Raw genomic sequence first — 16,349 nt, 5'->3', positions numbered from 1 at the left:
AATCTAGCGGGAGATGCTCAGACGCAGTGTTCACACTAGTATGAATGAGTAGCCGGTAAGAATAATTTCCAGTTTTATGTTTTCCCTCTAAATATAATAAAAAAACTGCGTAACTATACTGAACCACACTGTTTCCTTTAAAATTCAAGAGGTATGCAAGTGGTAGGCCGCACAGTGTTTCGTCAGTAAACAGTAGATAATGGGTATAATCAATTTGGCCACCTTTGAAGAACATACTGTGTTCAACTAAAGAACCACGTAATTTCGTTTTAATAGCTTGAGCTGCTTTTTTTCTTGTGGTGATTTCATCAGTCTTTTTGAGGAAAGAAGAAATCGTCGACTGTTCTTGTACCAGACTGCGAACATGAGTTTTCGATGTCGTATGCTTTTTAATCATAGTCAGCTCTGCTTTTATTATTACGTTGCATGTATCACACACAGCTTTGCACTAATATTCAGGCATCTTTCTAAGCCATTCTTTGCAATCTTCATATTTGAGCCATGCATCTCTCAATTTCGTTAACGATGTTTATTGTTAATTTTCGCTATTTTTCTCGGGGGTGATTCAGTTCTCTGACTGTCACTGTCTCCACATGAAGGACTCACATTTCTTTCCACAAAGAAAATATCATTGAGTGTAACTGATGTATGTATATATAATACGCAGCCGAGTAACTAACATAGTTGTTACTTACCAATGAAAAAGCAATCACTCGTCCAGTCACAAAGCTGTCGCCTCAGAATATCGCTTCCTTTCATGAATACGTGAAAGTTTAGCGTTACTACCCACGTGACAAGATCGCACGCTTCAAACACGATTTATGCAACTTCCAACACTCCAATAGAAAATATTCGAAATGCGCAAACATTAAAAAACAAGTTAGTGATATCGAACAACGTCATTATATTCTCGCTCATTGATCGGTAGACGTTCTGAGCCACTGAGATGATTAATGCGACAAGTTTACTTATGAATGTAGTACGCCAAATAGGGCTGTGAGACAAAAATCCTTCTTCGTTATTTAACTGATGTCGATCAGAGTAAGAGTACAATGTATTGTCAAATTTTTTATTACGTTCGAAATTATCGCAAATGTGCGATAATTATCGTACGGCTGTGAACTTTTGACACTACTACCGCGGCCCGTGTCATTGATCTGATGGCGGCTCCCTCCGCATCGACCGTTATTGTAGATGGTTTTATTTCGCCCCCTTCCGGAAAGGGGAGGAGGGCCTCTTGTAGAACTTGTTACTTCTTTCGAGCCACGTCACCCTACCTGACACTGTCGCAGGCAGATTCCAATTCGAAATAATAACTTGTCCGAAATAATAACTTGTCTCACGGCGTGAAGTTTTTTTAATCTGTGCACAAGCGCAACCAACGTAGTTGTGGCAACAAGAGCTGGACGCGGTCCTCCAGGGAACTAGATTGTTTAGTTGTCAAAGGTTCGTGTATTTGCCATACTTTGCGTCAGTAAGCTTTATCAGCCTACTCTCTCTCTCTCTCTCTCTCTCTCTCTCTCTCTCTCTGTGTGTGTGTGTGTGTGTGTGTGTGTGAGTGTGTATTTCCCCTCCTCTCCCCCCCCCTCTCACCACCACATAACGTAGTCTCATTGTCAGTGAGCGGTTTCCGGCCCGCGGTATTAATAGGTCTGCTCATCCCTGATTTCGAGTGTAGGTATGAGCCTAATAACGAGAAAATTGGGGCACAAAAACGAAGCAACCGTAAAGAAGCAGAAGAGATTTTACTGGCAAATATACAGGGCGTTTCAAAATGAGTATATGGGTTCTAAAGCTTTGTAGCAGTTATTATACTCAACTTACAGTTATAGATAATACATCAAAAGAAAGAGCAGCTGAAACAGTTTTTCTTACAAGTATTCACTTAGGTGTAATGTCAAGTCATCACCGAAGGCGACACGATCCAGAATATCACCATCGTCATGCAGCAATGTTTCGTTTGCAAAGTTGACACATAAAGCGTACGCTGTAGACTTTTTACAGATTGTAACAACTGCAGATGTTGCAAGCGTCTCCTTAAAGGTCTCCGCAGAGACATCAATGGAAATGCTAAATCACGACTAGTCATCTGAGCTGATTTCTTGGTGCTACTCGTGAAAGATTCTCACTCGTTCGGCACGTTCTTCAGTCTTTCTTGGTCGTTCCAGTCGTTCCAGTTTCCCTTTGTGTACAGGTATACAAACAAGACTGTCTGAGTTGCTCTTTCATTTGATGTATGATTTATATTTGTAAGGTGAGCGTAATAAATTCTACAAAGCCTCAAAACCCATATACACTCCTGGAAATGGAAAAAAGAACACATTGACACCGGTGTGTCAGACCCACCATACTTGCTCCGGACACTGCGAGAGGGCTGTACAAGCAATGATCACACGCACGGCACAGCGGACACACCAGGAACCGCGGTGTTGGCCGTCGAATGGCGCTAGCTGCGCATTTGTGCACCGCTGCCGTCAGTGTCAGCCAGTTTGCCGTGGCATACGGAGCTCCATCGCAGTCTTTAACACTGGTAGCATGCCGCGACAGCGTGGACGTGAACCGTGTGTGCAGTTGACGGACTTTCAGCGAGGGCGTATAGTGGGCGTGCGGGAGGCCGGGTGGACGTACCGCCGAATTGCTCAACACGTGGGGCGTGAGGTCTCCACAGTACATCGATGTTGTCGCCAGTGGTCGGCGGAAGGTGCACGTGCCCGTCGACCTGGGACCGGACCGCAGCGACGCACGGATGCACCCCAAGACCGTAGGATCCTACGCAGTGCCGTAGGGGACCGCACCGCCACTTCCCAGCAAATTACGGACACTGTTGCTCCTGGGGTATCGGCGAGGACCATTCGCAACCGTCTCCATGAAGCTGGGCTACGGTCCCGCACACCGTTAGGCCGTCTTCCGCTCACGCCCCAACATCGTGCAGCCCGCCTCCAGTGGTGTCGCGACAGGCGTGAATGGAGGGACGAATGGAGACGTGTCGTCTTCAGCGATGAGAGTCGCTTCTGCCTTGGTACCAATGATGGTCGTATGCGTGTTTGGCGCCGTGCAGGTGAGCGCCACAATCAGGACTGCATACGACCGATGCACACAGGGCCAACACCCGGCATCATGGTGTGGGGAGCGATCTCCTACACTGGCCGTACACCACTGTTGATCGTCGAGGGGACACTGAATAGTGCACGGTACATCCAAACCGTCATCGAACCCATCGTTCTACCATTCCTAGACCGGCAAGGGAACTTGCTGTTCCAACAGGACAATGCACGTCCGCATGTATCCCGTGCCACCCAACGTGCTCTAGAAGGTGTAAGTCAACTACCCTGGCCAGCAAGATCTCCGGATCTGTCCCCCATTGAGCATGTTTGGGACTGGATGAAGCGTCGTCTCACGCGGTCTGCACGTCCAGCACGAACGCTGGTCCAACTGAGGCGCCAGGTGGAAATGGCTTGGCAAGCCGTTCCACAGGACTACATCCAGCATCTCTACGATCGTCTCCATGGGAGAATAGCAGCCAGCATTGCTGCGAAAGGTGGATATACACTGTACTAGTGCCGACATTGTGCATGCTCTGTTGCCTGTGTCTATGTGCCTGTGGTTCTGTCAGTGTGATCATGTGATGTATCTGACCCCAGGAATGTGTCAATAAAGTTTCCCCTTCCTGGGACAATGAATTCACGGTGTTCTTATTTCAATTTCCAGGAGTGTATTTATTTTGAAACACGCTGTATTACCTACAATGAGGAAACTGATACAACAGAAAATATTAATAATGAAAACAAACAGTTCTGTAAGTAGACAAAGCGTGTTTGTGCTGACAGCTTGAAAATGTGGGTCAAGGAATAAAACAAAGAAAGAAAGAAGGAAATAAAGAAAGAAATACAGATTTACAGAATCGTCTCTTGGTGTAATTCTGAGTTCTCAATAAATAAAAGCTTTTCAAAAAGTGGTTGCAGTTTCTTTTTTTTGACTGGCGCCAAACGTTTGTAATAAGATGGTGTACTAATTGTCATATGTAGATACTGGAAGGGCTGCGTCTTCACATTGTACGTCCTATAACGCGCTACGTTTTAGCACTTCGTACTGTAGTCACCTAATTTAACATTATTAGTGTGGGAGGTTTGTGTAACCCCAAATTAAATTTCCCTTTTGGAAATAAAAAAAAACATGTTTTGTTGCAGTTCTTTGTGAATCATTGACAATATACATCAATTACAAAAAGTTTTGATTTTTCGATAATAGCAGTATTTTCTTAAAAGTTCTGAAAAATACGGTAATTTTCAGTCATAATCCTTACGTTGCAGTCATAATCCTTACGTTCCCCCCCCATAAACCATGGACCTTGCCGTTGGTAGGGAGGCTTGCGTGACTCAGCGATACAGATAGCTGTACCGTAGGTGCAACCACAACGGAGGGGTATCTGTTGAGAAGCCAGACAAACGTGTGGTTCCTGAAGAGGGGCAGCAGCCTTTTCAGTAGTTGCAGGGGCAACAGTCTGTATGATTGACTGATCTGGCCTTGTAACACTAACCAAAACGGCCTTGCTGTGCTGGAACTGCGAACGGCTGAAAGCAAGGGGAAACTACAGCCGTAATTTTTCCCGAGGGCATCCAGCTATACTGTATGGTTAAATAATGATGGCGTCCTCTTGGGTAAAATATTCCGGATCTCCGGGCGGGGACTACTCAAGAGGATGTCGTTATCAGGAGAAAGAAAACTGGCGTTCTACGGATCGGAGCGTGAAATGTCAGATCCCTTAATCGGGCAGGTAGGTTAGAAAATTTAAAAAGGGAAATGGATAGGTTAAAGTTAGATGTAGTGGGAATTAGTGAAGTTCGGTGGCAGGAGGAACAAGACTTCTGGTCAGGTGACTACAGGGTTATAAACACAAAATCAAGTAGGGGTAATGCAGGAGTAGGTTTAATAATGAATAGGAAAATAGGAATGCGGGTAAGCTACTACAAACAGCATAGTGAACGCATTATTGTGGCCAAGATAGATACAAAGCCTACACCTACCACAGTATTGCAAGTTTATATGCCAACTAGCTCTGCAGATGATGAAGAAATTGAAGAAATGTATGATGAAATAAAAGAAATTATTCAGAGAGTGAAGGAAGACGAAAATTTAATAGTCATGGGTGACTGGAAATCGTCAGTAGGAAAAGGGAGAGAAGGAAACGTAGTAAGTGAATACGCATTGGGGGTAAGAAACGAAAGAGGAAGCCGCCTGGTAGAATTTTGCACAGAGCCCAACTTAATCATAGCTAACACTTGGTTCAAGAATCATAAAAGAAGATTGTATACATGGAAGAAGCCTGGAGATACTAACAGGTATCAGATAGATTATATAATGGTAAGACAGTGATTTAGGAACCAGGTTTTAAATTGTAAGACATTTCCAGGGGCAGATGTGGACTCTGACCACAATCTATTGGTTATGAACTGTAGATTAAAACTGAAGAAACTGCAAGAAGGTGGGAATTTAAGGAGATGGGACCTGGATAAACTGAAAGAACCAGAGGTTGTACAGAGTTTCAGGGAGAGCGTAAGGGAACAATTGACAGGAATTGGGGAAATAAATACAGTAGAAGAAGAATGGGTAGCTCTGAGGGATGAAGTAGTGAAGGCAGCAGAGGATCAAGTGGGTAAGAAGACGAGGGCTGCTAGAAATCATTGGGTAACAAAAGAAATATTGAATTTAATTGATGAAAGGAGAAAATATAAAAATGCAGTAAATGAAGTAGGCAAAAAGGAATACAAACATCTCAAAAATGAGATCGACAGGAAGTGCAAAATGGCTAAGCAGGGATGGCTTGAGGACAAATGTAAGGATGTAGAGGCTTATCTCACTAGGGGTAAGATAGATACTGCCTACAGGAAAATTAAAGAGACCTTTGGAGAACAGAGAACCACTTGTATGAATATCAAGAGCTCAGATGGAAACCCAGTTCTAAGCAAAGAAGGGAAAGCAGAAAGTTGGAAGCAGTATATAGAGGGTCTATACAAGGCGATGTTCTTGGGGACAATATTATGGAAATGGAAGAGGATGTAGATGAGGATGAAATGGGAGATATGATACTGCGTGAAGAGTTTGACAGAGCACTGAAAGACCTGAGTCGAAACAAGGCCCCGGGAGTAGACAACATTCCATTAGAACTATTGACAGCCTTGGGAGAGCCAGTCCTGACAAAACTCTACCATCTAGTGAGCAAGATGTATGAGACAGGTGAAATACCCTCAGACTTCAAGAAGAATATAATAATTCCAATCCCAAAGAAAGCAGGTGTTGACAGATGTGAAAGTTACCGAACTATCAGTTTAATAAGTCACGGTTGCAAAATACTAACGCGAATTCTTTACAGACGAATGGAGAAACTACTAGAAGCCAACCTCGGTGAAGATCAGTTTGGATTCCGCAGAAATATCGGAACACGTGAGGCAATTCTGACTCTACGATTTATCTTAGAAGCTAGATTAAGGAAAGGCAAACCTACGTTTCTAGCATTTGTAGACTTACAAGGGGAGGCCGCCAATTGTGAAATTCAGATTCGATTCATACTGCCCATAATAAAAGCTTTTGGCCAGAGGTGTACTGTGGCAAAGCACCAAGATGCACTTCTCAGCCGTTGGCGAGAAAATCGACGGTTAAAAGAAACCGTTGCGATGAAATACACTCTACGATTATTAACTCTCTACAGCGTCGTGGCGCAGCGGTAAGCACTCGGGTTCGTAATCCGAAGGGCGCCGGATCGAATCTCGCGCCTTGCAACCTTTTTTTTTTTTAGTATTTGTTTTTTGTAATTCAAATGTGTATACACACACACACACACACAGATATATACAGGGTGATTCAAAAAGAATACCACAACTTTAGGAATTTAAAACTCTGCAACGACAAAAGGCAGAGCTAAGCACTATCTGTCGGTGAATTAAGGGAGCTATAAAGTTTCATTTAGTTGTACATTTGTTCGCTTGAGGCGCTGTTGACTAGGCGTCAGCGTCAGTTGATGCTAAGATGGCGACCGCTCAACAGAAAGCTTTTTGTGTTATTGAGTACGGCAGAAGTGAATCGACGACAGTTGTTCAGCGTGCATTTCGAACGAAGTATGGTGTTAAACCTCCTGATAGGTGGTGTATTAAACGTTGGTATAAACAGTTTACAGAGAATGGGTGTTTGTGCAAAGGGAAAAGTTCTGGACGGCCGAGAACGAGTGATGAAAATGTAGCACGCATCCAGCAAGCATTTGTTCGCAGCCCAGGAAAATCGACTCGCAGAGCTAGCAGAGAGCTGCAAATTCCACAATCAACTGTATGGAGAGTCCTACGAAAAAGGTTAGTTATGAAACCTTTGATGATTTGAAACGAGACATAACAGCAGCTATCCAAACTGTTACGCCTGATATGCTACAGAGTGTGGAACGAGTTGGAGTATCGGGTTGATATTGCTCGAGTGTCTGGAGAGGCCATATTGAACATCTCTGAACTTGTTTTTGAGTGAAAAAAAACCTTTTTAAATACTCTTTGTAATGATGTATAACAGAAGGTTATATTATGTTTCTTTCATTAAATATACATTTTTAAACTTGAGGTTTTCTTTTTGAATCACCCTGTATATATATATATATATATGATTCCCGGCAATCAGTTGCAACAATTATGCATACAATAAGTTGTTGAAAGTCGTTTGTCGTGGAAAAACTGGCGACTTCGAACATCATTATGTTTTCCGCAAACAAAATTGTATTTCACAAATGTCTTCATAACGTTAACCACGTATAGTTAACGGAAGATGTAGAAACGATATTCCGAAACGAATACGTATAGCGTAAGTCAAACGTTCGAATTGGAATAGAGACCCCACGAACACAAATTTGCTGTGGCCGGTATGAAATATAAACTCCGTTACTCGCTCGTTACATCACCTAAACATGCTTGAATTATGATTTCGGGTCACTCCTTCCACGTACCTAGGCAAAACCCCCATTTAAGGAAGAATGCCTATTTAAGGAAAAAATAATGGATTTTGCTATACATATAATAACAGAAAGAGAGAATTAGAGGATCTACTGCAATGGTAATGAGGGATAATTATCTATGGAAATTGAGATAGCTAGTAAAAAACAATAATACTTATCAAAGCAAGACAGTGCTGAGAATAAGAATTGTTTGCTAAAGTCAAAGAGAAAGGAAATGTGGTAAGTAAGTTGGATTGGAAGTACAGATGTTGAATGGACCGAAACGAGCTGCCGCATAACAACGTGGTAATCTGCTAACTTCGAAAGAAGGTAGATGCGGTCCCTAGCGCAACTTATAACATCGTCGAAATTCAGTGCGGACGTGAGAGCTTTGGTACACCCTGTTAAACAAACGGAAAAATGGAGGCGGTACAATTGGAGAGCGATCCGCCTTCACCAACATGCATAAGCAATTCATTAATAGTATATATATATAAGAATTACAAAAAACTAATAATAAAAAAAATGCATGGCGCGAAATTCGATCCGGCGACCTTCAGATTTCGAACCCGAGTGCTTACCGCTGCGCCACGACGGTGTAGAAAACTATTTGTCGTAGAGATTATTTCACCGCAATGGTTTCTTTTAACTGTCGATTTTCTCGCCAACGGCTGAGAAGTGCATCTTGGTGCTTTGCCACATTACACCTCTGGCCATGAGCTTTTATTATGCGCAGTATGATTGGTTCAAATGGCTCTGAGCACTATGGGACTCAACTGCTGTGGTCATAAGTCCCCTAGAACTTAGAACTACTTAAACCTAACTAACCTAAGGACATCACACACATCCATGCCCGAGGCAGGATTCGAACCTGCGACCGTCGCGGTCGTGCGGTTCCAGACTGTAGCGCCTTTAACCGCTCGGCCACTCCGGCCGGCTGCGCAGTATGAATCGAATCTGAATTTCACAATTGGCGGCCTCCCCTTGTTAGAGAAAGCTTTTGACAATATTGACTGCAATACTCTCTTTCAAATTCTGAAGGTGGCAGGGGTAAAATACAGGGAGCGAAAACTATTTACAATTTGTACAGAAACCAGATGGCAGTTATAAGAGTCGAAGGACATGAAAGGGAAGCAGTGGTTGGGAAAGGAGTGAGACAGGGTTATAGCCTCTCCCCGATGTTATTCAATCTCTATATTGAGCAAGCAGTGAAAGAATCAAAAGAAAAATTCGGAGTAGGTATTAAAATCAATGGAGAAGAAATAAAAACTTTGAGGTTCGCTGACGACATTGTAATTCTGTCAGAGACAGCAAAGGACGTGGAAGACCAGTTGAACGAAATGGATAGTGTCTTGAAAGGAGGATATAAGATGAATATCAACAAAAGCAAAACGAGGATAATGATATGTAGTCCAATTAAGTAAGGTGATGCTGAGGGAATTAGATTAGGAAATGAGACACTTAAAGTAGTAAAGGAGTTTTGCTATTTGGGGAGCAAAATAACGGATGATGGTCGAAGTGGAGAGGATATAAAATGTAGACTGGCAATGGCAAAGAAAGCATTTCTGAAGAAGAGAAATTTGTTAACATCGAGTATAGATTTAAGTCTCAGGAAGTCGTTTCTGAAAGTATTTGTATGGAGTGTAGCCATGTATGGAAGTGAAACATGGACGATAAATATTTTGGACAAGAAGAGAATAGAATCTTTCGAAATGTGGTGCTGCAGAAGAATGCTGAAGATTAGATGGGTAGATCACATAACTAATGAGGAGGTATTGAATAGAACTGGCGAGAAGAGAAGTTTGTGGCACGACTTGACTAGAAGAAGGGATCGGTTGGTAAGACATGTTCTGAGGCATCAAGGGATCACCAGTTTAGTATTGGAGGGCAGCGTGGAGGGTAAAAATCGTAGAGGGAGACCAAGAGATGAATACGCTAAGCAGATTCAGAAGGATGTAGGTTGCAGTAGGTACTGGGAGATGAAGAAGCTGGCACAGGATAGAGTAGCATGGAGAGCTGCATCAAACCAGTCTCAGGACTGAAGACCACAACAACAACAAGAATCCTTACGTTTTCAAAAATAAGGAAATATTAAGAAATATTAAGTAAATTTGTATTGTGCTAATTCTAATTGTCACACATAATTCGTTTAAATGTAATAAAAGGCGCAAACAGTGTTCATCTACAGCGTACTTTATTATTGAAAGACCTGTTACACGTTGGAACAATGCCTTCTAACCACAAAAATTTACTGATGTAGAGCAGCAACTGTTTGTTTTCCGAAGTGTGGTTCTGGGGACACCACGCTCATTCTTTGTGATGATGTTTCTAAGGGCAGCTTCCTTGGAATTTGTGTTAAATTTCCTTTGCGGCCTCATTTGAAGATATAGACAAAAAAATACCTTAGTCCAGGCAAGTTTCCTACGTCACAACTTCTCTAAGATGTCAACGGTTGAAAACAACTTCTGTATAACTTAATTACAGATAATTAACTCATAGATTGCGTATAACGCAGTTTGTTATACAATTTTAACTTAGTATGCTTGTGAAAATGGTGAGGTGCCACTACCTTAATGGGGTTTGATTAAACCCAGAGACGAAAATAGCATCTTCTTCGACAAGCGAAGCTAAACTGATGTCAGCTGCAATAGCGCCATCAACAGCTTGGAAAAATAAGCTACTGAAGTGTTCAAGCACAAATCATGTGCCATCTCATGACAATGTTGAGAAATACATTGACAGCGGTGTGTGAAATCCCAGCACAGTAAAAATGGTTGAAAAAGACAAGTTTGTTTGTAGTTTTAACCAATAAATACGTTAATAGTAATAACTCACTATAACACGAAAAACCCGTTTCTATTCACCACTGTGTACGAGTTAAACATGTGTGCGTGATGTGCCTCTATTTCTGTGCAGAGCTGTGAGGCGACAGGATCAGTCGTGACGTCACCACGCACAGCTAGGTTTGCCACACGTACTTTATTATACAGTATTGTATGTTATTTCGGGTAACTGTTCTCTATACTATCTCAAATACTTCGATTTTTATAGAATTTATTTTACATAAATCATTAAAAGACCACAAAAGTTGATCGCAGTATCGCGAATAAGGGTTCTGCTGAGTTACTGAACCATGAACTGATTACTGATTTTTTGACGAAACGTAACCTCAAATGTTAACACTGTCAATGTCAAAGTTTCTTGCTAAAGATCCCGTCGAGAAAGAGTGAGAGCCCATTCATTTCAAATTCCTTGCAATTAGTAGGTACTGTATCTGTGTCTACTAAACTATGTGCGCATATCTCTGTGGATTATTTGGTTCTTGAAAAGTTGGCTGACAGCTCCCAAAGTACACTACTGGCCATTAAAATTGCTACACCACGAAGATGACGTGCTACAGATGCGAAATTTAACCGACAATTATTTACAATGCACACATACACACACACACACACACACACACACACACACACACACACACACACACACACATACACATACCTCATTTGTTTCTATTAAGCAATTCATTAATGGAGTAGGAGTTGGTCACCAATAAATTTCTTTAAGGACCTCTTAAATTGAACTTTACTGGTAGTTAAACTTTTTATGGTTGCTGGCAAGTTAGTACATGTTCGTAGAGTACACCGATATTTTGTTAATCTACGAAGAAACTCTCTGTAATGGAAGAGAAGCTCTATGTCTATACCACGAATACTTTCCAAATCTCGTCATTCCATCTCATCCCATGTTTGCCAGAGTAGAACAACAGCTGTGGGAAGTGGGAAATTCACAGGCGTTAGAGCAAACGGTGGTACTCCAAGTAGGCAGCGCACTGTCTTATTGGAAGAGGAAGTGCTTCATCAAGTTGAAGACAACCCACTGACGAGAACTCGAGCCATTGCATGTGACTTGCATGTGTCTCGCTGAGCTGTGTGGCGTATTCTGCATGAACAGCAACTCCACCTGTATCATCCTCAGAAGTCAACGCAATGCTCCCACCGGATTTTGTTCCACGTGTCAGCTTCTGTACTTGGTTTTTACATTGGTGTCTGGCTTCTTCTGAGTTTCCAAGGCGAATTTTGTCCACCGACGAAGCTTGTTTCAACAGGGAATGTGTTTTGAATGCTCGAAATAGTCACATTGGAGATCAAGAAAATCCCAAGGCCATGTGTACACGAAGAGTTCAGCACATCTTTGGCATGAATGTCCGGGCAGGCAACTGCGATGGTCGTTTGATTTGGCTATATATCCTTCCTCCCCAAGTAACGGGAGCTAGATACTTGATATTCGTGAACAAGTGCTGGGAAGTATTTTTTGGAAGGTATGCCACTGGATATTCGGCACGAATTGTGGTTCCAGCGGGATGGTGGAGCCGTATATTTTGCAGTTCACGTCCGACACTATCTGAACGTGGTCTATGGGGCCAGGTGGAACTGTCGAAGTGGACCACATGCTTGGCCACCAAGATCCCCAGATTTAGCCCCTTTGGACTTTTTCTTGTGGGTCCACATGAGGAGTCTTGTTTACGTCTTGTTTTCTGCGCAGACACACTGTTGACACCGAACATGGTGATCGTCATATCGAACAGCTGTTGCAATATCACAGTGAATAGGAATAAAATCTGTACAGTTTGTTTTCCTTGTAACATGGAAATGAACCATTCCTGGACATAGGCTTCAACGTAAAACTTGATCTACTAAGTCCCCTATAAAACCTCTGGAAGTGTGTCACAGGCGGCCGCAGTGGCCGAGTGGTTCTAGGTGCTTCAGTCTGGAACCGCGCGACCGCTACTGTCGCAGGTTCGAATCCTGCCTCGGGCATGGATGTGTGTAATTTCCTTAGGTTAGTTAGGTTTAAGTAGTTCTAAGTTCTATGGGACTGATGACCTCCGATGTTGAGTCCCATAGTGCTCAGAGCCATTTGAACCATTTTGTGTAACACGGTTTGTGAAACACCCTGTATCTGAATAAAATTATGTATGTTAATTCTTAAGGAGGTGGCGCAGCGTTTAGTACACTGCACTCGCATTTTAGAGGATGACGATTCATATCCATGTCAGGCCATCCAGATTTAGGTTTTGCGTCATTTCCCTAAATCCTTCCCGCAAAGGCCGGGATTGTTCCTTTGAAAGGGCATAGCCAATTTCCTTCTCCATCCTTGAAACACTCTGAGCTAGTGCTCTACCTCTAATGGCCTCGATGTCTACGGGACGTTAATCTTACTTCCCTCCTTCCAAAATGGAACCTCTAATTACAGAGGTGTTCGGGCTACATGCTATTCAAAATGTAGTAAATGATTTAAATACACAGTTTATTTCACTGCTTTAAAACTGATGCTTCTAACAAGAAAGTCAAAAACTGCATTCAAAGTAAGGTAATAGAGTCGGATGAAAATAGGGCGGGGGAGTCTGTTTGTGGCATGTTTAAAATATTTCTAAGGTCAATGAAAAAAAAAAAAAACAGATTATCTTTTCATTGTAGATCTGGGTTAAGTGTTGGCAACACAAATGATGATATTGGAGTGAAATATTTTTATTTACAAATACTGCATAACTGCATGCCATGTGACTTGAGTCTTTTTGTCGTACGACATAGAGACTGTAATTTTAAAAATGTATGCTTGTTCTTCCCACTCTGCTGTAAAACAGAAGAACTGAAAAAAATACAGTCAGTGTGTAAGACATTCTTGAAATGAAACGTCATGCGGGAACAAACTAGTTCTCTCTTTTACCCCACCTGAACTCGAAAGACATCAGAAGTTATTTTGTAGGATTACGAGAAAATTGTCAAATGCCGTTGCAAAGTTCCCGGCGGAGGTTCGAGTCCTCCCTCGGGCATGGGTGTGTATGTTTGTCCTTAGGATAATTTAGGTTAGTAGTGTGTAAGCTTAGGGACTGATGACCTTAGCAGTTAAGTCCCATAAGATTTCACACACATTTGAACAATTTTTTGATGTTGCAAAACTTATTGATACTTAAGACTGACAATGACATGACTGAAATTAACTTACATTTTTGTACCCATATTTTTAATTTGTATAATAAAACTGTAAAATGCCTGGAAAGCAACTGCATAAGAGTTTTGGACATGCGTAATATCGTGGATTATCTTAAGAACTGACAAAAAGATCACAATATTTATTTTCGGTGTAGGGTTAACAAAAATATTAAACTATTGTCTCACCTGAACTGACTAGTAAAATTCACAGATTTTTTTAAATTATCTATTGACAAAGGTTTATAATACCTAAACAATAGATACGATTTTAGTGACACAAGCTTGTTTGGACTAAGCAATATAAATTTCAAAAGCAATATTGAATTTTACTATTTTGTTAACATAACTGAAGATTTAAATCTGCAAAAACTCAATTTTAATAACTTTAGGGGGAAACTGAATTATTAAACAAATTGGATGAGCAAATACATACTTTGAAGGGTTTGCAGAATAATCAAATGCAAAGGAAGACAAGTATTTACTAAGATAAATCATGATTTTTACAAATTTGTGACAATTAATTTCATACCTATTGTAGGTTCCTGCCTCTTCAGTATTCACAGAGAGTGTTTTCTCTGCGGTGGACATTAAATGGCAGAACGTAGGAAACAAAGTCTATCTTAATGTTGTAAAAATGAACTAGTTTATTTATCTTAAATTCAATATAAACTTCTAAGATGTTTTGAAGCTGTTTAACAGTGACATTATTTGCTAAATATTGTTAAAAGCAATAAAAATATTTTAGATAAAATAATAAAATAAATAATACTTTGTTTTGAAACAACGTACTTTTTTCGTCCTTTCAACAACCAATATACTTTATTTGCTCAAAAAGAAGGTGGCAACCAGGGCTTAATTTCGGCCGGAACGCGTTCCGGCACCTCCCAGCTACCCCCCCCCCCTTTTTTTTTATTTAACAGTTCAGCACCGGAAATCTGAAATAGCACACGTGTATTGAATCACAACGTAACTATAATTTGCCACTGCGCCAGCACAAGTGAACGTGACAATGGGTCGCCAATGTGATGTGACGGGCAGGAGGTACTGCATGCGTCTGTGTGTGTGTTTTTGTGTGTGTGTGTTTGTGTGTGTGTGTACGCACGTGCAGTATACCCAAGATAAGTTGAGTATCATTCCAAAGTTGTGACCGGTACATCTCTCCTTTTGTTTACGACTGCCAAAACCTCAGCGATGTAGTAGCAAGGCGACGTTTCATGTTATGTTTGTCAATGAGAAATAAATAACGTAAGCCGTGTTTGAATGTGAACGTCTGTATAACGTGCTTTCACGAAATCATTTTATTCCGTGTCGTACTTCTATGTCATAGCTACTAATCAAATGTGCGTATGGAGCACGCATGACTGAAAGTTGGCAGCCATTCGAGCCGATACGTCCCTTTGTTCACGGCCTCCAGTTTATTGGTAAAATAAGGTGTATGGAAAAATTACAATAAAAAGTGGAACAAGGATACAATACGTATTAAACATTAAAGGAAAAAATTCTTGTGCGAAGCCAGTTAATCAAAGTCCTGTTGGCCGACAGCAAAATTTCGTTTACAGTGCAAGTCAGATAACGGAAGATAGCTTAAGCACAGCCAGCCAGGATGCACGACTCCAAACAAAAAGCAAGCCGTGCTGGGAGATGCTCGTGAGCCGTGCACAGAAGAGCAAGTAAACCGGCTTCCACGCGGCAACATATAGTCTTTCCCCATGGCAGTGTAACATGATGTGGGGAGGAGAGGAGAGGAGAGGAGGAAGATTACGGCCCCCTCAGGGTGAGGAGGGGGGAGGGTGCAATGTTCTATCTTTATCTTGCATTGTTATCAACTCAGGCGCGACGCAACGATCAGCTGATATGGTACAAAATGCACACGGAATTAAAATTTCGTGAAGACGTGGGAAATTGGAATTGTACGAGACCCAGATGGAGCAGGAATATCTTCATCGTCATTAACCGCTAAATGCCTTGTTGATTAATACTGAACACATGTTCACAGAGCAGCTACAAAGCAACTGTTCGAACGTTGCAGCTGGCAGCATTTGAAAACATCTCTCTGTGGCCGGCCGGCGGAGAGGGTGGGGGAGGGGGGTGGGAGGAATTGGTAGAAGGGGGCGCGTTCCGGCACCTGAAAGTTTAGAAATTAAACACTGGTGGCAACCCTACTCAAAGCTTATCAGTGCGTGATACCCACCGTCTATTCTAATAGCCATGGTCCACCCTACGTTGTTAGAAATGGAGGTACACAGGCAATGGAGTATTATAAAAACCTCTGTACTCCTCTTGTAGCCGATTCATCGTCGAGGTAGCTCATTGTTGAGAAATGCTCTTACACGCAGATACCAGTGCGGTGGCGCTCTGTTCAGTGGAAAAATGAAATTTTCGTATTGTTC

This window comes from Schistocerca serialis, chromosome 9, assembly GCF_023864345.2.
Source record: "Schistocerca serialis cubense isolate TAMUIC-IGC-003099 chromosome 9, iqSchSeri2.2, whole genome shotgun sequence".
Lineage (NCBI taxonomy): Eukaryota > Metazoa > Arthropoda > Insecta > Orthoptera > Acrididae > Schistocerca > Schistocerca serialis.
The sequence above is the reverse complement of the archived record's forward strand: the minus strand, read 5'-3'. Positions refer to the sequence as shown.